At 33.6% G+C, this 26,334-nt stretch overlaps 1 protein-coding gene across 5 annotated transcripts in view; it reads right to left on the reverse strand.

The window, feature by feature from the left end:
- The window catches only part of LOC143226319 (tumor protein p53-inducible protein 11-like), a 304,810-nt gene that overhangs the window by 257,163 nt on the left and 21,313 nt on the right, over positions 1 to 26,334 (reverse strand). The window contains exon 1 of one of the 5 annotated variants that reach the window (XM_076457120.1): positions 21,200 to 21,474. The exons of 3 other annotated variants lie outside the window; for them this stretch is intronic. The gene's annotated coding sequence lies outside the window, so the exon portion shown is untranslated. Of the gene's footprint in view, positions 1 to 21,199; positions 21,475 to 26,334 lie in introns of those variants that run through there. One more of the 5 variants, XM_076457127.1, reaches the window with a different exon arrangement.

Genomic DNA, 26,334 nt, shown 5'->3' on the forward strand with positions numbered 1-26,334 from the left:
GTGTAAATATCGGTAAGGTTTGTGAGGACAATGAAACACGACCAGTGTAAATATCTGTCAGGTGTGTGTATAACGACAACAAAATAAGATGAGTGTAAATATCGGTAAGGTTTGTGAGGACAATGAAACACGACCAGTGTAAATATCTGTCAGGTGTGTGTATAAAGACAACAAAAGAAGACGAGTGTAAACATCTGTAAGGTTTGTAAGGACAATGAAACACGACCAGTGTAAATATCTGTCAGGTGTGTGTATAACGACAACAAAATAAGATGAGTGTAAATATCGGTAAGGTTTGTGAGGACAATGAAACACGACCAGTGTAAATATCTGTCAGGTGTGTGTATAACGACAACAAAATAAGATGAGTGTAAATATCGGTAAGGTTTGTGAGGACAATGAAACACGACGAGTGTAAACATCTATAAGTTATATGAAGACAATGAAATGAAACTACTGTAAACATCTTTAAAGTGTATTAAGGCAATAAACAAGGCTACCGTAAACATCTATAAGGTGCATTAAGACGATAAGTAAGACTACTGTAAACATCTATAAGGTGTGCGAAGACAATAAAATATGAATATTGTACGTCTAGACTGCTATAAAATGTTTACAGTGAGAGTTCTCCATTAGTGGTTTAGAAGTGACTGCTGCCTATGTATCACTTTCTAAAACCAAAACTTTTTACTTACCACAGTGGATGCTATGTACTTTTTGTATTTTAACAGAAATACGAATTTCTTATTCACCAAAGTTTTCAAACTTATTGATGCTGACAAACTTTCACTTCTTTCATTTTTTTTGAGAAAAGTTATAACAGAATTATGTAACTTAGTCAGCCCTAATTTTAAATAATATACCAGAGGAAAGACAACTAGTCAACACCACTCACAGCCACCTCTTGTGACATTCCTGTCAAACTGTATAATTGAATGTGATTGTCACGCTTATGATACACTTATTTTCCCAAAATGCACGGCTTGATTGTTTTTTTATTTTGTGCTGGATGGTCACATGACCCAAGTTATCGAACCTCAGCTCCACAAACCTGCATGCTAATCGTTGGGCCGTGATGGGCTCTGTATTGTCAAGTGTTATCTTCAATGATACTTCTTGAGAATTCCGCTTCAGAATTCCTTCAGGTTTATAAGAATAGATTATTTAGAAACACTAAACTTTTCTTCCTTTTTGTAATTGACCGACAAACAGACTCGAGTATATCTAAATATATAAACCGTTAATATATAGGTTGATTCTCACCATTCTATATTTTCTTTTCATGTAGATATCTTTGAAATCTGAAACAAAAGCATGAGTGTCTAAAGTCTTCATGAACAAGTCAGTTGATTGTAATTTTCTACTCATTTTGTATTTTACATATTTTGAAGGCCTGGCACGGCCAGATGGTTAAGGCACTCGACTCATAACTCGAGGATCACGGGTTCAAATCACTGTTACACCAAACATGCTCGCCCTTTCAGCCGTGGAGGCGTTAAAAGAACGGTCAATCCCACTATTCGTTGGTAAAAGAGTAGCCCAAGAGTTGGCGGTGGGTGGTGATGACTAGCTGCCTCCCTCTAGTCTTACACTGCTAAATTAGGGACTGATAGCACAGATAGCTCTCGTGTAGCTTTGCGGAAATTCAAAACAAACCAAACCAAAACATACTTTAAATACATAACTAGCCTAATTTCATAATTCAGACACGTAAAAATTCAGTTTACCGTAATTAATATTTTTTCCACAAGTTTCTTATTAGAATACATAATGATCTTATTATGCAGAATAATTAAAATACAAAATTACTTGGATGAATTAGTGGCATTTTTTTGCCACATTAGAAAACTAAAAACATTAAATTAGTTGTACTTAGTTATCTTAGCACCTAAAATAAGTTAGCTTATGATCATTGTGTATACCATCTCCAGCATCTTCATGTATAACACTGTGGTATATCATGTGTTTGTTACCTCCTCATATTAACATAGGTTTTCCATAATTTCCAATTATGCAGGTGTATGTGCAATTTTAACCTATCATGTTAGTGAAGAAAGTCATTAAGGTTTTTTTAAACTCCAGCTATTTATTGTTCTATGTCACTCATCAGAGGTACCAACTTCTCTTCCCATCAGGAAGATAGCTGTGTATTTATACTTAGTGTATGAAAACGCATAGAAAGCAGTTTTTCAGGGTTTTTTTTCCCTTTGTAGGTCAAGTGAAGTCTAAATGTAACAACTAGTCTAATTTTCTAATGAAAATGACCATCCATGTGATTACCACTAACCATCATAAGAAATTGTGATAACGTGGTATTTTCCCAAGCAAGAAAACAGAACAGAATTGCACAGTTAAAGTTATTCAGGTTTACAGAAAATACAGAATATCTCTTTTGTAAATGTGATTCTTTCTTCGTAGTTACACAAGTCACACAAATGTTTTGTGTTGAAAGTAATTGTTGTCTTCATTGTGTCTTTACATGTGTCCAGTCTTCATCTGCACATTCACAACCACTTCACACTATTTTCTTGTACAAATCTCCCATTATACAGCAAATCTATCTTAGTTACTACTGTGGAAAATCTGTTTTATCTGAAGATACCTCAGGATAGGTAAGAAAGATGAACTTATGATCACAGTATGCATTTATAAAGATTTTGTTACTTCTGACGCGTGTATTGTCTGTGACTTGAACGTTTTCATTATCGGCCTTAAATGCATCCTTCTGTCTTAAGAATAACATTTGTAATAAGTAGAAATATTCACGACCAAAAAGAAGAGTTAGTCACTTAAAAGATTGTTAGTAAGAAAGTAGTAGAATCTAGAAGAAGTCTTCTCCTAGACTTCTGGACTTTTAAAAAATTAATATACTCACATACTGTACCAAAAGACAACAAAAAGTAAAAGAACTGATTTAATATGAGCTAGTTAGAAAATCTCATGACAAAATGTATAACGCACTGAACAAAGAAATTTACAGAACAGCCTAGGAAAAACTAGGAAACTAGGAAAACTAGAAAACAAAACATGTTAGAAGAAGATGTACGATAATGTAGTGAAGAACACATGTAGTAGTGTGGAGATTGAATGTGTTTCGGGTATATGCTCCAGTAACGCAGAAGCAGCTCAGATCCAACTGGATAGATTGTTCTATTGACATGTGAGTTACAAAAGATGTTAGACAAGAGAGAACTCATGGAACATGCCAATAAGCTGTAAATGAACCTATCATGCATTGTTTTGTCTAAGAACCAAAGGAAAGTCGAATATATAGAAGTATGTCATCTCATGTTACATCAATAATTATGAAAGAGCTGAATACTTTTTCTAACTGCTGTCTGTAATGACCCAGTTAAGGAAACACTAAAGTTAGAGGCGAAAGAACCTACAATAATCAGTCAAGATTTTGCTAACATCCTCTCAAACGATACAGTTTGGATTAATAGTTGAATGAAATTCCTAATATGTAAATAGTTTGAACAATGGTTGATCATGTATTGAAGCTCATTGTTTCTAAGATATTGGGTAGTATAGTGAGGTACAATGTACACCGTATAATTACCATTTAATTAGTGCACAGCTTGGTCAGTCCTTGGGTCAAACAACAAATGATTGAATAAATCGTATGAACTATTATTTCTGAACTATTGAGCAGAATTTCATTGAAAGGTATCTATTGGATATTGAGTGCTGCTACTTGATTATCACACGTCTAAGACACGGCCCGGCATGGCCAGGTGAGTTTAGGCGTTCTACTTGTAATATGATGATCGCGGGTTCGAATCCCCGTCGCACCAAACATGCTCGCCCTTTCAGTCATGAGGGCGTTATAATGTGACGGCCAATTCCACTATTCGTTGGTAAAAAAGTAGCCCAAGAGTTTACTATTACTCTTATGCCACATCTACGGCCTCATAGTTTGAGGCGCGTGTTTTGTAGAAAGAGTATAGAACTATAAATCCTCCATTCGCAATGCGAGCGAGCTAACCGTTAAGCAACGCTTGACTTAAAAGAATGTAAAAATAATCTCATTGAAAATGTAAAGAGCAAAACTAAGAGGTTTGTAATGTCTAGTTATTGTTTCTGAAGTAATAACAGCGGAGTTTTAAATATTGGTTGCTTAATCGTATTTTGTATTAATGATAAAGCTTCTAAGACTATCTGTTGCTGACCCTCATTTTAAGCGACTGAACACTGGGAAACCAGCCAGTGGGCAGTACCTTAACACCCACAAACGAGGCTAAAGAACTGCTTATAACTTTTCCGCAGTATAAATTGAAGGGAACATTTTGTGGTGTGGCCAGGATTCGAACCAAGCTCGTTATTTCCAAAATTAAGACCTCTACCACAGGGTCAATTCGCGTCCCATGAATTACTAAAATACCAATATTCCATTTGCTGTCGCAATATTAACACACCAACATCAACTATTGTAAGTTTTACAACGTTATTAAAACTTAACATGTTAATTCTACAGAAGGAAACTATTTAATGAAGATTTGGGCGTGATTCACAAGAACAATGAAAGTGATAATAAAAGCATACTATAGTCAAAATTTATTCAAAATCTGTAGGGTTGTTCAAAAATAACTGTATGCTTTATTTACGATTATATTGCGCAAGTTTTGTTACGTAACGTAGACCAATGTAGTGTAGTACAAAAGCGCTTTCATGACAACAGAGAAACTGGTTAAAGTAAACACAACTGAAATCTGTTTACTTAGATTTTACTTGGATATCATATTCATCATGTTTTAAAATGAATTACATAGAAAATAAAAATTTTGGAAATTTCTTAACAGTTCGTTTCTTTGTTTTTTAATTTTGCTCAAAGTAATAGATGTGAGGGATCTGGTTCATCTTGTGAAGTTCAGTTTGTTAAAAGTAAACAGATCCATGAACGATGAAAGGATCCACAGATGTTTTCACTATTTAAATATGCACTACAAAGATGAACTGGAGAAAGTTCCAAAAGTTTAATTTTACAAAAATGGGGTGTTATGAGAAAATAGAGATCACCAAATGTACCAACTTCAGAGGACGGGGCTGTAATCTATTAAATTGTTGTTCCAAAAGCATATCCTTCTAAAATATTAAAAGTTGCGCATGAACATCCCATGGGAGGTCACCTAGTTATTAACAAGACATGTAGTGTGTGTGTTTGTGTTGTTGTTTTTATCGCAAAGCCACATCAGACTATCTGGTGAGATCACAGAGGGGAATCGAACCCCTGATTTTAGCATTGTAATTCCGTAGATTTAACAAAGTTATGAGATTTTTGGGCCCAAAATCAGGCAACATGTTTCTCACTTTTGTTTGTTTTTTAATTTCGCGCAAAGCTACACGAAAGCTGTCTGCGCTAACCGTCCCTAATTTAGCAGTGTAATTCTTGGGCTACTCTTTTATCAATGAATAATGGGATTGAATGTCACATTATAACACCTCCACGGCTGAAACGACGAATATGTTTGGTGCAATAGAGATTCGAATGCGCGATTCTCAGATTACGAGTCGAGTGCCTTAACCACTTGGTCACGACAGACCTACATTGCATGAGACGTAATTAGTCTCTGAATACTTTCGAACCGCACTAAGTTACTCAACAAGATTAATAGCGAAAATAACTCCATTGAAGCTCAAAATGCACATGTGAAGGTATTACGAAACCTCATAAGACACGTGTAAACGATACTTCTATCGTGTGCATGTACATCAATTAATATAAACATTATGAAAATAAAACACGCTTAACACAGTTTAGACGGTACATCTCTCCAATATATTCGATTGAGATAAGTACAGTAACAATAAAATTTAAAAGTTATCATAAACTTAAAACTTGAAGGGTAAATGAAAACAGCGACTAAAGATGTAAGAACTCCGCAGCCAACGTGTAAAACAAAATATTGTTCACGGAACTAGGTTTGTAACGAATTCAAGATCCAGCATGGCCAGTATTTACCACAAATAAAAAAAAAACGTTTCAAGCTTCATGTAATGTATGTATTTTATTTTGGATTATTTATCTACATGATTTCCCTTATTCTAAATGATACCTTTAGACGTGAAACGTACATCTACTTGAAGGGAGTGACTGCCTTAGGTATAACACATCCGTAATGTAAATTGTGAGGAATATTTTATAATATTATAGAGATTGGAACCCAGGGCACTCACTCACGGGACCAAATCATGTCTTATTACTTACTGAAATACCAATATGGTTTTCGCTCTAGCACTGTTAAAACATTAACAGCAAAGTTTCTTGATACTACAACGTTGTTAAACATAGAAGTTTAAACAACCTCACATAGGAAGAAATGTCTTTTTTGTAATTTAGATTTCATGAAAACAACACTTATTTTTTTAGCATTTTTGATATACTTAATTTATACAAGGAGTGTATTATATGTTTGTACATTTTGAAAAATATATGTGTATTTATTTGCGCGAAATTAAAACAAACAAACGAGCGGTTCAAAGCACATTAATCCTCCCTGCCTCCTTTCCATAATCTATTCCCCATTTTTAACAATCAGATGACACAAATTTCCAAATTGGCCGATATATCTTTGTACGGGATATCGTAAATACCCATTTCATTCTTCAGCTGCTTAATATATGCAGTAATTTAATAGATATATCGTGGAATCTGCTTATGTATACGTGAATTGTGTTGCTTTTCTATACAGGCATCCTTTTTTAATTATGTTACGTACTGATACCTGACACACATGAGAAACGTTTCCTATTGGATATTGTACTCTTGGATTCTAACCTATTACAGTAAAATCTATCAAAGCCGGAAACTGCATAGAACGGAAACCTGTACAAGCCGGAAATATCAACATTTTGCAGCATTATCTTAAAATTTATCTTATAAAAGGCCCTCTATATGGCGGAACCTGCGTAATGAGTACGAAGAACTATCTTTCACCTACCTCATCTGTCTACAAGTAAGATTAGAACCTGAGTAAGGCGGAAAAATATTTTTATCAAATATTAATTCCTTATTTAATTAATAATTTCATTAAATATTAATAAATTTTTGGACATTTTGTTACATTAAGTATTGGTTAAATATATTGTGTTCTTTTTTCTGCCGTCATTATTCCGGAGGTCACCACTTGAAAGAACGATTGACTGTACTTTTGGTCGCATTTGCTGATGAAAAACTAGAGAAACCATGAGCAATAGGTGAAAGTGAAAATCCGCGCTGTTCCAAAAATTTAAGGAAGAATCAACTTCCTGTGGAATGGAAAGCGAATAATAAAGCGTGAATGACAAGTGCTATATTCGAGGAATTTTTTAACAAACTAAACCAACGAATGTAAGAATATTCTACTTTTCCTAGATAATGCGACTTGTTACCCAAAATTCCAACTTTCAAATGTTCGTTTAGTCTTACTACCTCCATGTACAACATCAGTTCTACAGCCACTAGATAATGGAATTATACAGTGTATAAAATTGAAATACAGAAAATTAATGCTTCAGCATATTATTACAAACATGGACGACTGTACAAGAGCATCTGAAATGACCATGAAAACTGACGTGCTAGATGCAGTTGCATTTTTAAGTCATTCAATCAAATGCGTAAAAAGTGCTTTCGAAACTGTAAATTTATTCTTAATAATGCCAGAGATTGTGGAGAAGTTGTTTGTTATGACGATTCTAGTGAAGTCTAAACTCTGACTGAGAAGATTGATGCAGATGATTCTGTGAACGTTGACAAGAATGTTTTAACAGAAATTGATTTAAAATCTATAATAGAATCGCAAGATGGTAACAATGTGAGAGATTCAGAAGATGAACAAAATGGAAAAGATAGTGAGTAAATAAAAATTTCTACATCATCACAAGTGTTAAGTTATATTAACGCTATCAAATTGTACGCAAAACTGAAGGGGAAAATGAACTTCATGAAAAGGCCGTAGAATTGGTGTTCTCTCTTAATCGCATGAGAAAGCCCATAAAAAAAAACGAAACAGTTGAAATTGAACACTTTTTCAAATAAATTTGATTAAGATTTTGTGTACTTATGTATATTTTGAATGTCTATTTTTGTTCTTATTCTAATAAATATAACATACACGGTATAATAACTTTATTCACAAACGTCTCACTTCCCTTGAGTCAAGCAAGTATGACGTTCCGTCCAAAAATTATATATAATTAAGGAAATGCACGTTCACTGTCTAAGCCGGAAAACCTGCTTAAGCTGGAAATTTTACTCGGGTCCCATGCGGTTCCGCCTTAAACAGGTTTTTACTGTACAAGACTCTAAACTTAGCTTACAACGGCTGATGTGCACATTGCCACAGATCTGTTTCATGATGGCCTTAGTACCTAAGCTGATCCATATTTCTTTGTTTTCAAGTACCACTAATTACAAGGGATATCCCCGTCTTGAAAATCCAAATTCCCGATCTGAAGACATTTTTATAATCTGAGTGTGTAAACTTTTTGCATTAGAAAAGACTGTTAGATGTCCTTCCTAAACACAATCACTTGTTTCAATGATATCAAACGCCAAACTAAGCAATGTCAAAATGTAGTTTTGATACAAACCGTTCCACCGCTAATTTATGTCGCGTTGCTGTCAAATGACTTGCTGATTTGCACATTCAAGATCGTTTATAAAGTAATAACGTACTCACGCTTACATACATATGCAAATACCTTATCAGGAACTCAGTCGAAAAACAATCGTGACAATGTTTTATCAGACTTTAATTAAAGTCTGATGAATTACTATTTTCTTACTTTTTCACTTCTTTAAAAAAAAAAAACTAAAATTACTTTATTGCTACGTCGTGTTTTTACATATATTTTTTTCCCCATGCTCGACCCAGATATTTTTTTCTGCTAAGGGATATGGAAGGACTATTGAGAACACGGTACTTTACGTATATCTAATTCAAAACGCATAGTGCAGTCTCTGGTGTTTTGATGAGATCCATTCACTTCAGTTTGTTATGTACCTAGACTACTTTCAGATTAGGCCAGGTTCTTAAAAGACTTCACTTATGCAGAAAGAGTTCCACGAACTTAAAAGGTTAAGCCACTTAGTATTTTTATACGGTTTGTTTCTGTTTTTATACTTGCTTCTTGTTGCTTATATGTTTTATTTGAATTATTTTCAAAGGGTTTTTTTGTTTAATATATTCTTATTTTCTCAGTTATTTCTTCAAAATGTATTAGTTGTATTATTTGTGTATCGTACTGTATTACACATATTATGTAAATAGAAAATGTTTTCTCAATTTATTTAGCAAATAAGGAGCTTTCTTTTGTTACGTATTAGTCATTGTGCTGCTGATGAAAAAGTCCACTTTTATCCGCTTTTACGCACGTGCAAGCTCTTACGTGACTTCCTTAAAAGAAAAGAAGGGAGTGGGTGGTTCTTAGTTGGGTTGAGAAAACAGTCGAAGATATTGTTGACGTAACGGAATTTCCTACTTCATTATTGTTTCACTTGTAAATCCATAACATTAATAAAATACCAATATCAACACTGAAGTAACATTCGAGTATAATCAAATTTCCATTTCTGAATGAGAGACAACAACGCGAACAAAGCAATTTGTAGTTATAAAAAAAGCATTGTAGTGAACTAAATTATATACCAAATGTTCTTAGAACTTATTCCACTATTGGTATTTACAAACTTTTACAAAAACTAAATTTAGATAAATAGTACTAATGTCAAAAGTTTATTGTTATTTGTTCAATGATACTATTGTCCAAAATTTGTCGTTGGTTTTGCCTTGATACTAATGTCCAAAGTCTGCCCTCCTTTTCTTCCCTTGATACTAACGTCAAGTTTGTTATTGTTTGTTCAATGATACTATTGTCCAAAATTTGTCCTTGTTTTTCCCTTGATACTAATGTCCAAAGGTTGTTGCTGTTTTTTCAATGATACTAATGCCCAAAGTTTATTTCTTTTTTTATAAATTATTCAGTATAAAGAAAAGTTACATTTGTTTCTTCGAGCGCTAAGTTGCAGAGTTATTGATGTTGTATTCATCCCATGGGTAAAAACCCTCGAAATTTTGCATTATAAACTATGAAACCCACCATTCAGACACCAAAAAACTCAAGCTAAATTTTAGGTTGTGAAAGTATAGTATATATAAAATTTTCACTTTTACAGCTCGATCTTTTTCATTAAAACAAAATAAACACACGTAATACGTAAAACAAAATAAAAATAAAAAACTTACAAAGAGTTCCAAATTTATTTTTCATTTTACCTGTGTTATTTATCATAGATTTTGCAGTGTCACCTAGTGATAGTTTACAATACAACAAATAACACCATTTAATCAACAAAATCTGTTTTCCGAATTTCATGCGTACGTAATATATTTTTATACAATGCTTTCAATAAATTCTTTCTCAATAAAGTGTTGTTTTTTTTGCTCTTTAAAGATACAGTAGAAAAGACCAAGATCTTAAAATGTCAATAAAACACGGTTTGAAATGTAACATTTATAAAAAAAACATTTTATTAAAAGACGATTTAGAAAGACAATTATTAAAAAGTGTAAATATTCTTCAGGCAAACAAAAAATTCCTGAAGACTTTCATATCCACTTGTCTCTAGAAACCTTATTCGTATTAAGCTAACAATTTAAAAATTGAGACATCTGTATCAGATAAGTAGAATTTTTTTACCAAAATATTACACGTATATTTTATTGTTTTCTTACACAGCAGTAGCTGGGGATACCAAATAAATTCATATGTATATTTTACGTTTTTCAATGGTACTTTAATCGGATTGTTTTGTTTCAGGTCTTTTCAGTCTCAATGGTTTGAACAACTACTTTAACTTGTATTCATTGTTGTAGAAAAGATCACGTTGACCATGAGTTCAAAAATTTAAAACTAGCCCTTATCAGTAATATACTTATCAAGCTTTCTCTTAAACTCACTTAAATTTATTACTTCCACAACATCCGAAGATAACCCATTTCACAGGCGAACTGTTAGAAAAATAAAACGATGTTAGTTGAAGATGACTCTTACCCTGCCAAAATTTATGCTTGTGTTCCCTAGTCCTACTATTTTCACCGTTAAGTATGAAAAAGAAAGATAATGCGTCAACACTGTCAATTCCCTTTGGAATCGACCCAGCATGGTCAAGTGTGTTAAGGCGTTCGACTCGTAATCCGAGGATCGTGGGTTCGAATCCCGGTCGCACCAAACATGCTTTCAGCCATGGGAGCGTTATAATGTGACGGTCAATCCCACTATTCGTTGGTAAAAGAGTAGCCTAAGAGTTGGCGGTTGGTGGTGATGACTAGCTGCCTTCCCTCTAGTCTTAGGGACGGCTAGCCCTTAAGTAGCTTTGTGCGAAATTCAAAACAAACAAACAAACAAACATCCTATTGTGATGGATTCTTCCTCTATCGCTTCGTGACATCGTAGCTAATTTAGCCTCTACTAGTAACATCAATGTTCTGACTAGTCGACATTTGTATTTAAAACCTATTTTCAAAGCAAAGTTTTATGCCAGTGACTTTGCCAGATAGCAAAGTGACGTGAAAAACGACAAAACACGCTTTAAGAGATGAACTTACGACCGCCTATTGTTCGTTTGGTTTGTAAGGGAATAAGCTGGTAGAAGTTGTGTTCACAAACAAAGTTATGTTAGTCATTGTTTTCTGTTAGAATGAAATGATCCACCAATGTTTTGAGCATTGTGTCACTTGGGTTTCACTGCCCACATACTGCTTTTGTACTATCGTTACAATACCAAGCGAAGTACCATTTTAAACATATTTTTAATTGTGGTATCTCTTACCTTGGGTAACATTATTGGCAACGATAGCACTATCAAAACTGACTTTTTAAAAATGTTTACGGGCCATAGATTTTTCAAGTTATTTCATTTCTATGAGTACATATCATTTCACTATAAATTCCTAGTTATTTTCTTTCTTATTCTTTGATTATTCTTTAATATTAAATAAAAACAAGGTAATTGCTTGGCACAGACAACCTTGGTGTGTTAAACCATAAAATCACAATCATTACAATTCGGCCTTGTTTCACTAATTCAACGTTAGAGGGTGCCTCACATCAATAGCAATTATTCTTTTTTCTTTACACTTCATAATTTAAAGCAGGTAAATTTTATCTACTAAAAATAAATCATATCAAAATATGGAGTTTCCAAGTGGCTTAAAAATAAAGCGGAAAAGAAGTTTTTATTAATTATTGGATCCTTTTTTATAAGTATTATGATTTTCATTGCACGAGGAATATTCTATTTATCCTCAAAGAAATCTTAATTGGGAAAATAAAACTATCTGGCATAGCTATCACTGAATTTGAACTGATAACCTAGAAGGAACGTACCTAGTTAACAGCACTTTTTTTTCAGCTCTTGTGTGACTATATGGCATGGCCACGTGGTTAAGGCACTCGACTCATAATCTGAGGGTCGCGAGTTCGAATCTCGGTCGCACCAAACATACTTGCCCTTTCAGCCGTGAAGACGTTATAATGTGATGGTCAATCCCACTATTCGTTGGTAAAAGAGTAGCCCAAGAGTTGGTGATGACTAGCTGCTTTCCCTCTAGTCATGCACTGCTAAATTAGGGACGGTTAGTGCAAATAGCCCTCGTGTAGCTTTGCGCGAAATTCAAAAACAAACAAACTGGCCGAATAATTCAATTTGACAGTCACTTTCATAGCACGCCTGTGGACCCAACAGACACAGAGCATTTTCATTGCAACAGCAACGGGTTGCGCAACATGAACCCTTGAATTCAAAGTCCTAGTAAGTTAATCGTTAAACCAAAGCAAATACAGAACATATTTGTAAGCTGTTTTACAGATAGCATGATAGAGAAACAAAAATAAATAGATCTGGAAAGAGTGTAGAAAAAATAAATATCTTTTGAGATTATTAATGCTTGACTTAAAAGCAATTTTGTTATAGTTGAAAATAAATAAAAAATTCAAATCACAGATACAACATTCACCAGCGAATATAAACTTTTACTTGACCTTGGTGATTATTTTGTAATAAATATTACTCATTGATGTTTTACTTATATACACATTTTTACTTAAAAATTACACCAAAAATTTTAGTTCACAGTGCGAGGTTTGTTTTTCACTTCACTGCTTCTAATCGTTCGAACCAAAACATTTTATTATGACCACGATAACCAAGAGCAATTATCATTTAATTAACCATTTACATTACAATACTTATTACGAAATAAAATGTAATGATGTAAGTATTTATCTGTTTTAAGGTATTCATATTTTTGATAAAACAAACAATAGTTCATTTCAGTCTTCCCATTTTATTCAATTTTTAGGTACTTCAATTAAAAATAATAATTATTAAAAATTTAATTAGTGACTATAATCAGAAAGGAATTCTGTTTGTGGCATTTCTAAAATATGCATGTCAAAACAATCAATAATAAATTACTCTCACGTTTGCACTTGAGACTTAAGTGGCTAAAGATATCTTGCCGTTGCACATTGTAGTAGCACAGCATAGATCAATGTCTAGGTGTTGTTTCTGGCCATAATTATTTTTTTAATTGTCGGTTTTTGCTTTCTTGGTGTAGACTCTTCAAATAAGAACGCCACTGTTAACAATATACACATAGGCCTATAATTTGTGAAACAAATCACTTTAACTGCAGATATTCTTCCTTTTCATTTTTCTTAACATGTCCATTACGATTGGAAATCAGACATTACAAATCTACTTCAGTTTTTCCACATTTCACTGCCCAAGAGGAACTCATTAGTTAGGCTAAACGATTAGATATAAAATTCTCAGAAATGCTATTCACATATGCAGTACAACCCTTATAATGTTATGGTTTAAGCAACGGAAAAGTTTGCAATTGCGTAATTTTTATCACAAATATTAGGCCTATTGATTTCTAATGCTTTACCAGTTTTCAGCATATAAATCGTATTTTTTTTATAATATCCACAACACCTTTTAAAATAAAAACTTTCTCACGATATTTGTGTTCGATGAGGCAATATGCTCATAAGAATCAAATGTAAATTATAAAAAGTGTATATACTGGAGACGAACTAACAATTTTCACAAACCGAGAATTCAAATACATGATACGGTGAATCTGGGGTTTAGCAACTGTGTGTATAATTCAGGTTTCTTATCAAAGTTTAATTTCCTATTTTCTAACAGTATTTAATATAGTATAGTCAATGTTTTGTGCCAAAAGCCAATACAATTATACAAATATAACGTATATATTGAAACACGTGCTATCCAACTGAAACCAAATATCTGTAACAACGTATTCTTACAAATTATATCTTCCTTTAGCATTTACCAACAGCGCAGACTGATGGTATTTTATGAAATAACATAATACAGTTGTTTCTAACTGGCAATTTAGTAGTGGCTACTTATACCTCTAAATATCACCCTTATTAGTGCGATATTTGTATTTTTTTCAAATTATAGTTAAGTCAGAGTCAAATCTATCCCATACCTAGAACGCACAAAGAAACTAGCGTTGAAATCCGATTGGTGCAAGTAGATGAGCGACGGTAGACGTTTCCTGAACGAGATTCCAGTACATCGCAGGTTAATTCCAAGCCACCCTCTGGCACCCATGATACAGTTAAATAGACTGAGACAACTAGGGTAAAGTGTCTTTCTTACAACATCATGGTACGAATAAGTCTTAAATTCACAACTTTCAGCTAATGGTTCAAACCACTAGACACTTAGCATCGTTACCTTCTTTCATATCATAAACCTTCTATAATTCTATTTTCATTTTAGCCCTTTATTTTCTCCTGCTTATTCTTTGATTATAGTTATGTGGCTGAGAAACAAGGACGACTTGTTTAAAATTCGACGAGGTAAACATTGGCGTTTTACCCATTTATATATTCGATATTCTAGTGTTAATTAAAATATCATAACTTCTGAAATACTGTTTTCTTTTTTGATTTTGAAGTATTCTCTCCTGTAATTTTCAATATAATAATACATGATGTTATCCATATATATACACACACTCAGGTAATTGCAAATCACTGTTAATACATTTAATTGCTTTTTAATGACCTGCTATAGCATTCTTCATGAATTATCCACATCAGTCATGGGTTTCGTTAACGTGTTTCCAACAAGAATGTGGAACAATAAAACATATTCGTTGTATGAGCTTGATAATACTGTGCATTGTTTGTTTTTAAAGTTTAAGCATTGAACAGAATAGTTTTTATTTGGAACAAACGTTTATCGACTTGTAATTTTCAATTAATAATACCGTAATATCAGATACAAAATAATCATTAGCATTATAAAAATTTCAAACTCCCCCCCCATTTTTTGTTTGAAATTTTCTTATATTTTTCGGTATGAACTTTAATATAAGTTATTAGAACTTGGTTGTCCACATTGTAGCTATCTAAAACGTATTACTTTACAATATAATTTGATATACAATTTAGCGTTTCAGATTACAGTTTTCTTCAACTAAATATTTTAGACTGTAGATACCTACAATTAAACAAGGCAAACAGAACTACAGTTCAACATGGAGGATTTGACTGCAGTTCAACGTTACTTATTCTACGTACTATTGTATTACAGTTTAACATCATAGACAATGTTCTGTTCGACTCAACAGACTGTATGGTTGTTTCAACTCTGAGAACTGTATGTATACTTCTTGTCAGCAGACTGTATGTTCACTTTACCTCCGGGTAATGTTGTTTTCAAATTTGCAGACTGTTTGTACACGTACTTTAATACAGCAAGTTGCATATATAACTTAACAATACAGAATGTAAATTACCGTATTTCGTGCTCTCGTTAAACAACAGAAAAAGGCGTTTTCTTTATGTTTTTTTGAAGCTAGTTTGTGTTACTGATACGTAAATAACACTGAACTACTCGTGTACATCCCAGCATTTCAGGTTCGTGTAGTTAAAACTGTCAAACTGTGCTTACTAGGAGGATTCGTTTGACATATACCAGTTACGAGGTTCCATCTAAGCAGCTGTGATGACACCTATGGATGTTTTTCTATATCATTAATTAAAATATTCTATCTTAATGTTGCTACGAAAATTTAACCAGAAATGTCATCCCTTTTATGTATACGTTCGATTTTGATATATCTCGTTCAGTGTTTTTTTTATAAAACACGTGTAATAATAATAAACAAAGACGATTTCTTTTATCACGCGACAGTCAGAGACCAAATTTAAAAAACACACAACAGTTTGGATTTACAGTGAATTACGTTTTGAACATGTTACAGATGTTAGTTCAGGTTACTTTCTGAACAACGAAGGAATATAAAGAGATAGACTTTCAAAATATGTAATAAAAATTAGAAAACCCTCAAACCAATACTTAACTGAAAACATTCCAAGCATATTATTATATACTTTTATTAGCTCTAAATATTTTACTGAAGTAAAAATAGCCTATGTAAACACTATTCAGTAAATACCTATTTCTTTTACCCAGAGTATAAACTAGCCTTTCGGTTAAATTCTGTATTTCGCTTCGAATCCCTGCAGTGATACAAAGTATTTTCAATACTTTAAGTTGTGAATGCATTATGTAACGGATCTACTGTAATACATTTATTTTAATATCTAAGATTTACATTTTATATTCTTAAAAATCAAGACGAGAAATTTGTTTGTATGTATACACACATGGCTCGGTATGGCCAGGTGGGTAGGGAGCTTAGCTGGTATCTGAGGGTCACGGGTTCGATTCTCCGTCTCACCAAATATGCTCGCCCTTTCAGTCCTGGAGGGTGTTATAATGTGACGGTCAATCCCACTGTTCGTTGGTAAAAGAGTAGCACAAGAGTTGGCGGCGGGTGTTGATGACTAGCTTCCTTCTCTCTAGTCTTAAACTGCTAAATTAGGGACGGCTAGAGCAGATAGCCTACGTGTAGCTTTGCGCGAAATAAAAGCAAAAACAAACTGTATACACACACCACATACACAGCTATATACACAAATAAATATGCTCATGTGCGTAAATATTTATTATGAAAATATTTACACAGTGTTATTAAACTACTTGATTCCATTTATGTACAACTATTTTATATAGATTGTTTGTATTCGAAAATCTTATTTTTCTTTTAAAATAAAAAAACCAGAAAAACAACCTACTTCAAATATCATTTCACGTATCAAATTGTTTGTTTGTTTGTTTGTTTTGAATTTCACGCAAAACTATACGAGGGCCATCTGCGCTAGCCGTCCCTAATTTTGCAGTGTAAGACTAGAGGGAAGGCAGCTAATCATCACCATCCACCGCCAACTATTAAGTTACTCTTTTACCAACGTATAGTGGGATTGACCGTCACATTATAACGCCCTCAAGGTTGAAATGGCGAGCATATTTAGCGTAACTGGGATTCGAACCCGCGATCCTCAGATTACGAGTCGAGTACCTTAACCATCTGGCCGTGCCGGGCGGGCCTACAACGAAGGTAAAGTAACAAAACCGTGAGAAGTATTGGTCAGTCCAAGTAGATTCACTTCTCATGTGGCCTTTATTACCCTATTTGACAATGAAAACAGTAATCCAAACTATACGGACAATACGTTATTGCGTGAAACTGACAATCTTCTTTTATTTGGATTGTGCTGATCCGAATAACATTGTGTGATAATATTTACGTTCTGATAAGAATGTACTAATAAAACTTCAGTAAATTAAATGTTTAACTGTGTTTGTTTTCTGTCTGTAAACTACATATTTTATTAATTATATCGTTTTAATTTTTTTCTTTATTTTTAACAGAACCAGTCAAGTATCACTAGAGCTAAAATTTTGGTAACGCAGAGGCGAAACGTCGCATTTGACACGTGTGGGTGAACACCTGAGAGAGAGTAGTAATATAGAGACATATGAAATGCAACACGTGAAATCCCGAGCATTGTGGAGAAATATACAATTACAGGGAAGTTGGAAAATACGTATAGCAAAGGTTTTGTTTTTGTTTTTATGAATCTACTGTTTTTAATGAACGCTTAGGCTAAACCTTCCTTGATTCCGCCAGTGCTTTATCCATTATAAGTAATTTAATATATAAACCATTTAACAGTGTAAGTATAGCTCATGCACACTAAAAAACATCCAGTTACCTAAACTTAATTTGATTTCTCTTAATATCTTAGAAAAGCCTTATTTTTTGCGTTGTCCACTACAATCAGATTTTGCTAATGTAGTTACCAACGATACTAGGTCGTTACTTAATCCCTGTAACGTTGAAACGTTAGTTGAAATAGTTTAGTTCTGAATTACCTTTATATACCTCTTATTATTTTTTTGTAATCGCGCACTAATACCTCGTTATGTCTAGTGCCCTGTATGTCGTACCTCGTACATATCCTACGTTTTTAACTATGTATTACTGTGTTCCTAAGATTGCATTTTTATGTTTCCGTGTTTATATTCCTGTAATTCAACGATGTCTTTTACTCTGGCTGGAATGTATTTTGTTACTCGTAGAGTACATTGTAAATCGGTTTTTAATTTTCGTGTCTATGTACGCAGTGTGATTTAAACCCAGGTTTGTAGAAACTTATTCAGAGCACGTTAAACACTTGATTAAACTATTTACACTTTTCTTAAGTATATAGGATGTGATTTAAAAGTTTATATACGCTCAATCAACGATATATCTAATTCATAGAGTATAGCAATGGAATATTACATTTACAACCCCACCAACCCCCGGATACAAAATGAACAGTAACATGTAACTGCTAACGGCACTTATATATCATTGAAAAATCTTTTAGAATTAAAACAGTGTTGTTTAATTTTAATAATCATTTTTCACTGTTTAAAGAATAACGGTAAACATTCAGGTTTAGAACAAACATTTAATTTTAATAAACGAAAAAAGATAGTAGTGTAACCTATTATGAGTCTATTTTTTATTATTAAAAGTTGAAATTTTAATTCCCTTAAACGCAAGAACTCGTTGTCCATTATAGGTAATTTTATGCCTCAAACAGTTATTAGTGTAATCTAAGGTTGCACTTGATTAAAAGACGTCAGTTTGAAAATTTTAATAAACATAATACAATCAACTATTTGTTTCTTAAGGTTTGTAAACACTAAACTTTCTAAGTTTCATGATTGAAAATCCAAAATTAAGCCTTACGATGAACTGGTTGTTACTTAACCTTTGTGGACGCTACTGTTTAGATTTGGCCTTCACAATCTTCTAACATTATAAACATTAATATTTTTATTGTTAATAGTTAAAAGCTCAAAATTTGAACTAGGCATTTTAATTAATTATTTTTTAACCTTCGTATACATTAACGTTTCTGTCGTTCATAATTTAAAGTTTAGATTTCAGACTCCATCGATCGACTGTTTCTAGCTTGATCTTTCAAAACGCTAATGTTACCACCGTTAATTAGAAAACGTTTACATTTTGAACTTTACGATCAACTAGTTGCTATTAAACATCTCGTGTACTAATAGTTATGCCGTTGATTTGCGAAAGTTCTATTTCTGACAATATGTAAACGACTAGTTGTTACATAACTTTCGTATTTTTTTATTTGTTTGTTACATAAATATTTCGATATTTTTGTTTAGTAAAAATTCGGATTTATAATATTTACTAGCGTAATGTTGCTGCTGTCATATAAGGCTTTGGTAATTAAGATCTCTAACTACAACAGTAAATCAATATTTGTTTACCTTTAATAAGTAATTTTCTGTGTTGAAATTATATTAATGGGAAAACTAAAGGATTTACAAAAAAACAGCTCTTTAAACTTTACGTGATTTTTTTCCTAATCATTTGAAAGAGAACACGATGGGTTCTTTACTTCTTTTGTGTATAACATACCTACCAATAGTAGTATAAATACTATTTTTAGAATTCTGACACATCCAGCAGTTGAATTATGAAAAACACTGCCTGAATTATGAAAAACTCTGCCTAATATCTAACTCTTTGTGCAAAGTAAACTTTTTTTACTTTTTTCCTGAAACTTTTAGACAGAGTTCAAGAAAAGCGTAGAAAACTACGAGACCAAGATACATAATAATTAGAAGTGAGGAATTCGAGATTAAGAAAAATCAGTTATGTTAAATTAACATATTAATTTTCTATCAATAATCGTTCGACTTGACTAAGTTTGATTTATTCTTCATATTCTAAGTAATATGAATTTTGCAGTTACATTTTATAAATGTTACATTTGAAGTTAAGACAAAATCCACCGTCAGTGCAAGAAAGTGTTTCAACTTATAAAGGCTAGGGTAACTATTAGTTTGTAGACTGAAGCCTCAAGAGACATCTGCTTTATCAAAGATACGATATGTGGATCGAAAAAAATAACCTCACGCAAATATACTTAGAACATTCAATGAATGTGAAAAAAAGGTTCAATCAAAAGAGGATTTAACGTGTGACTTACAGGAATAAAATCAGTAGTAGTAGCTCATAACATTGATAAGAATGTTACAGCAAATATTCACTCACTTGCTAGTCATTCCCCGTTTTGTTTTTCAACTTGGAACATAGTGGTGGGTAAAACAAACCCACACAACTACTGAAAATATATGACGGTTCGGATTACCACAGTGGAAATCGTTAGACTATCACCCATGTTAATAACACAAAGTTAGTAGATATAACGATTTCATACGGAAATCCTGAAAATATAGCTCAACTAAACTTTAAATTCTGATTCACGAGAAGTCTATTTTAATATAAAGTACCCTATTATTATTATTATGGGCACTTAATATTCAAGGTACAGTAATATCAACGTGGCTTCTAGGTGCTCAGTACAAACTTTTAAATCGATTATCAAGTAACTGCTATGAAATTGATGTGACACGTAATTACGAAACAAGCATACCAACTAATTTTCATTTATAAAGTAATCTCTATGAACACACCAACTAATTATTCATCATGATATAACCCTGAAATATGACACATCTGTTACGTAGTTTATACATTTCAGGCTTCCTCACTTTTCTACTACCAGTAGCACTAGTATCTCTATCCAGTTATCTACACTTAAATTAACGAACAAACAACTTCTGACACAAAGTTTTAAACTACCGTCATTCTTGGACCGAAATAATAACTTTAATCACACTTTTAAACAGTGAAAATTGATCTAGATACTGGAGACTTCTTACCTTTTCTGTTATCCTCAAGCTAGATCACCAACTAAGAAGATAGAAATGAAACTACAGCACACAGCCCGTGAACTGGCGAGGAGAATAACATGTACTGAACATGCGCAGTTATTAGATATTCTACAAGTGAGAAACGATATTAAGCAAATCGTTTGAAGGTTTCTGACCTTTTTCTCTCATGTTTTGTTCAATACTCCTTTCTTTTCATTTCTGTTTTCTCTCTACGAATTATTTCTGCTTCTTGTTTCTTTCTCTGCTTTATACTTACCAGTAACGTTCACTAAAAAACGAAGATCTTCTCATTTAATAAACGTAATACACAGTTTACATAAAGAGTGCTCTCTCTTTACGAGACAGCAGGAAGAATGGGGCGCAGTTGCAAGTTTAAAATATCTCCCACTAGCACAGTGGTATGTCTGCGGACTTACAACGCTGGAATCCAGGTTTCGATAGAGCACAGATAGCCCATTATGTAGCTTTGTGCTTAATTACAAACAAACAAAGCATACTTAAAATATATCATAAATTTCTCCAGATCCACTTGTTCTTCTTTCAAAAAACTGGTAACCATAGAAACACGTTATTATTTTTAATAAGTCGTGAAAGTTTCGTGTAAGTTGAATATTTTCCTGATTCGATAATAAAATTGTTATGAATTTTAGTAACACGCTGTTATTTCACAGCACACACTAACACCCTCTGTTGAACTGATACTGATATAGAGAATAAATTAAACTAAATAAACGTTTCTTCACAATTCAAAGCTATTTTGCAACGAAACAAAAGTCCTACTTCAAAAATACACATCACATAACAAGTATTCACGTGATTAAAACGTGTTTTTGTTCAACGTGACGTTTGCGGTTATCAACGTTAGTCTAACCATGCCAAACTGACTCGTTTGTTGTTCTTCGTTTGTTTGTCACTAATAGGTTTTATTGCGTCTCAGTTGTTCCATCTGTTGGTACAGTTATATCAAGAATCGATCCTCTGTAGAATTGTGGCCTGTGCGAATTTTGTATTCGACTCCCTCTCTCTCTCTCTAGGTGTTTGGGTATATAAACTTGCATACCCAGGAGGGTCAGGTACACTAGACCATTTCCTCCTGCTCTTGGTTTGGTTTGTTTTGAATTTCGCGCAAAGCTACACGAGGGCTATCTGCTCTAGCTGTCCCTAATTTAGCAGTGTAAGACTGGAGGGAAGGCAACTAGTCATCACCATCTATCGCCGACTCTTGGGCTACTCTTTTACCAACGAATAGTAAGACTGACCATCACATTATAACGCCCCCACGGCTGAATGGGCGAGCATGTTTGGTGTGACGGGAGTTCGAAACCGAGATCCTCAGATTACGAGTCCAGTGCCTTAACCATCTGGCCATGCCGGGCCTATCTATTTCTATATGTTTAGCATGTAATTAAGTTCACCTGCGAGTGAATTGTATTTTTTTTTTGGCTTTGGTTTGTTTGAAGTTAAAAACAAAGCAACACAACGCCCATTTTTGCTCTGCCCATCATGGGTATCGAAACCCGGATTCTAGTATTGTAAGTCCACAGATATACCGCTGTGCAACAGGAGATTTGTGTTATTTAGAATATGAATTAAATATATATATATATCTGATTTATTATTGTTGTTGTGGTAAAATATGAATAGAAACTTTTTATTTTTCATGGATCTCACTGAGGATTAACTCTACTGGTCTTCTTTTTAACTAGGAGGCGCTTTTAAAGATTCTCGCGACTATTCATTTCATGAAAATGAAAAAATAAACGTTTTTACATCGTAACGATTTTACTCTCGACACCAGCGTACACAACATAGTAACAACACTGCTTTCTTAACACTGTAACTACAGCAAATTAATTTCCCCTGTACTCAGAATGTTATGTTTAAGTGATGTCTTTTTAAAAGCAGTTTGTTTTGTTTTTCTGATGGGATATTAGAAGCCCTGATAACTACATGCAAGCTGTTTTATCAAACTCTATTTTCACTGTGCGTTTTTGCGTTTTTTACCACTACTTCGCTCTCTGTTTACAGATGTACGAAATAAATTTCTAAATTTCAGTTTAGAGATACTTTTTGTTGCGTTTTCTCAAGTGGAAATCATCCAGAAATGAGCCTACAAACTAACCAGTGACATCGATAGTTTTCAATGTCCAATCCACGTAACAACAGTAAATTAGTTGCATTACTTCCTTAACGTTTCTTTATAGATTGTACATTCTATAACTTGTTGTAGATCAATGTTTAAAGTCACGTTATTTGCACTACACAAAAGTTTATTTGTTTTTTGTTTTTTTAATTTTGTGCAAAGCTACACGAGAACTATCTGTCCTTAATTTAGCAGTGTAACATTAGAAAAAAAGCAGCTGATCATCACCACCCACCGCCAACTCTTGGGCTACTCTTTTACCAACGAACAGTGGGATTGACCATCACATTATAATGGCCCCACGACTAAAGGAGTGAGCACGTTTGGTGTGACGGAGATCCAAACTCGCGACTCTCGGATTACGAATCGAGACCCTTAACCACCTGGCCATGCGGGCCTCCCCTGCTCTTGTTAAATTCACAAAAACTATTAATTGCAATGACGATTTTGGCGCCCCTTGCAGTGGGTTCCTACGTTTGTGTCCGCTGAAGCCGGGGTCTATTTGACAGAATTTCATTAAACTCTTTCACTGCTCATATTTCAGACCCACTCTTTGGACACCGGCAAATTTTACTGTAACAAACGATTCCATCAATGATGATGTGAGTTACGACTAAACTCTCTTGATGGAATAAACAAAATGGCGTCTTATTCACCTTCTATCGATAAATAGTTTATTATTTCTTTTTATTTTCGGTATTCTCGCCCCCCCTTCAGTAGCAAAGAGGTACGTCTGTAGATATATACCGCTAGAATCCTGGTTTCAATACTCGTAGTGGCCAGACCTTTGTGCTTAATTACAAACATTTCTACATTTTCACATGAAATGTGCAATGACGTAACAGAAATGTTCAGTTTCACCCAGGCCTCCACAGCTCAACGTCTATAATTTAAGCGTTTAGAAAACTTACGAAAGCTTTTCTTCAGCTAAAGTTTGTCAGTCACTAAAAACGTAAGATTAAATTTCCATATATTTCATTTTCTATTTAGAATAAGACGTGATTCATCTTGGTTATTCACTCGGTCAGTAAATCTACATGTTTACAAAGCAGAAGTTTTGCTGGCATTCACCCTTAGACCCCTGAAAAGTGAAAATACATTCAAATATTATCCAGTATGTCATCTCTATGTGTCCTCCGTACTTAAAAGATATCCTTAGAACATCTCGAGGAGTGACATAAGATGTTGACATAAGAATCGGACCCTCCCATGCACCCCAGAAACTCCTGTCTGTCTATATGTTAGTATTTCATGCCTTCACATTTTGACCTATTACAACCACACATGACATGCAATCTTGGAGTCCTCCAGGAAGTGACATAAGGAGTTCAGCATTTAGATCTGTTCACCTCTTTCGTCATTCGAAGCTCCTCTGCGCTACTCGTAATATTCTCTTAATATCCATCAAACTTCGAAGACATCCGTGGGGGTGTCTGTGCATTGAAGGACACATCAGCCAGCTATACTGTATGTATATATACGTAAGGACCAGTGGAACTTTAAAATACATTTTCTATTAAATTGAGTTAATAGTGTTGATTTAATGCCAGTCATGAGAATTGTACTTCATTCTAATGGGTAATGTTAAAAAAGTCGTGTATGCCATGAACTATAAGAAAACAATCTAAACCATAACTTTTCCAGTTCATTCAAAACGGATTACGTTAAAGTCATTTGTACTATAAACTATAAAAAATATTACACATTACAGCTGCTTTTCATCTAAGACCGAATATATTGTAAGTCTATGAAATCCATATGTAACATCAAGTTATCAGCTGCAATATATTTTGTTCTCAGACAGATATATAGGTATATATAATACCATATATATGAAGGTTTTATATATATAACCTTAATATAAATGGTATTATAAAACACTTTTGATTTGTTATAAAATTCAAAAAGTAAATAAATCATTTTATTTCAAAGGGAATGTATGTTCATTTGTATTTTCCAAAATTTTAAGATAAGTTTTAAATACTGCTAGGCCCGGCATGGCCAGGTGGGTTAAGGCGTTCGACTCGTAATCTGAGTATCACGGGTTCGAATCCCCGTCCCACCAAACATGCTCGCTCTTTCAGCCGTGAAGATGTTATAATGTGACGGTCAATCCACTATTCGTTGGTAAAAGAGTAGCCCAAGAGTTGACGGTGGGTGGAGGTGACTTGCTATTTTCTCTCTAGTCTTACGTTGCTAAATTAGGGACGGCTAGCACAGATAGCCCTCGAGTAGCTTTGCGCGAAATTCAAAACAAACCAAATACTGCTGACGCTGATATATATATATTGTGCTTATGTGTTGCTATAGTATTGATAAAGTGTGCAAAAAATGTAACATGAATTCTGTTTTTATGTTGTCGGCTTTAAATTGACGATCACAGACTTTGGCGGATTCTTAACTTCAACCCTATTTAGTTTCAACTGCAGCATTACTGTTGCTAGATACACGTGTTCTTTTGTATCAAGATTATATTGGATTAGAGTTAGACAAATGTAAAGCCTTTTCATTCTACGCATTTGGTCGTTATCTTTTACCTGTCTACAGCTAATGTAAATAATTTTAAATGTGAAAGGTTCTCATATATTTAGACATCAGTGAAGATTTCAATTAGCTTAACTCATTATTCGCTGCAGTACCCAGTGATCAAATAACGCCGCTAACAGCCACGTTACTGCCGGAGGTACGGTATCACTATCTCAGAGAGCTGGGGTTTGACGGTTATCACCAACATGACTTTTTTTTTAATTGGTCATATTCCACACGTAATTCTCCAATTACCGTCACTGACGTGAAAGTTGGAGCTACTAACATTTGACCCTAAAATAGGATTTTTCACTTCATGCATGTTCTAAGTTTTTTTTTACAACTTTTGCTTTTCTCTTCGATAACAAGGTATATTTCTTATTATTAATAACACCTCTAGCTAAATTAATTTTGCAAAAGCTTCCGAAGTAAGCATGTACAATCTGTTCTTAAG

This window comes from Tachypleus tridentatus, chromosome 9 (genome assembly GCF_004210375.1).
Source record: "Tachypleus tridentatus isolate NWPU-2018 chromosome 9, ASM421037v1, whole genome shotgun sequence".
Lineage (NCBI taxonomy): Eukaryota > Metazoa > Arthropoda > Merostomata > Xiphosura > Limulidae > Tachypleus > Tachypleus tridentatus.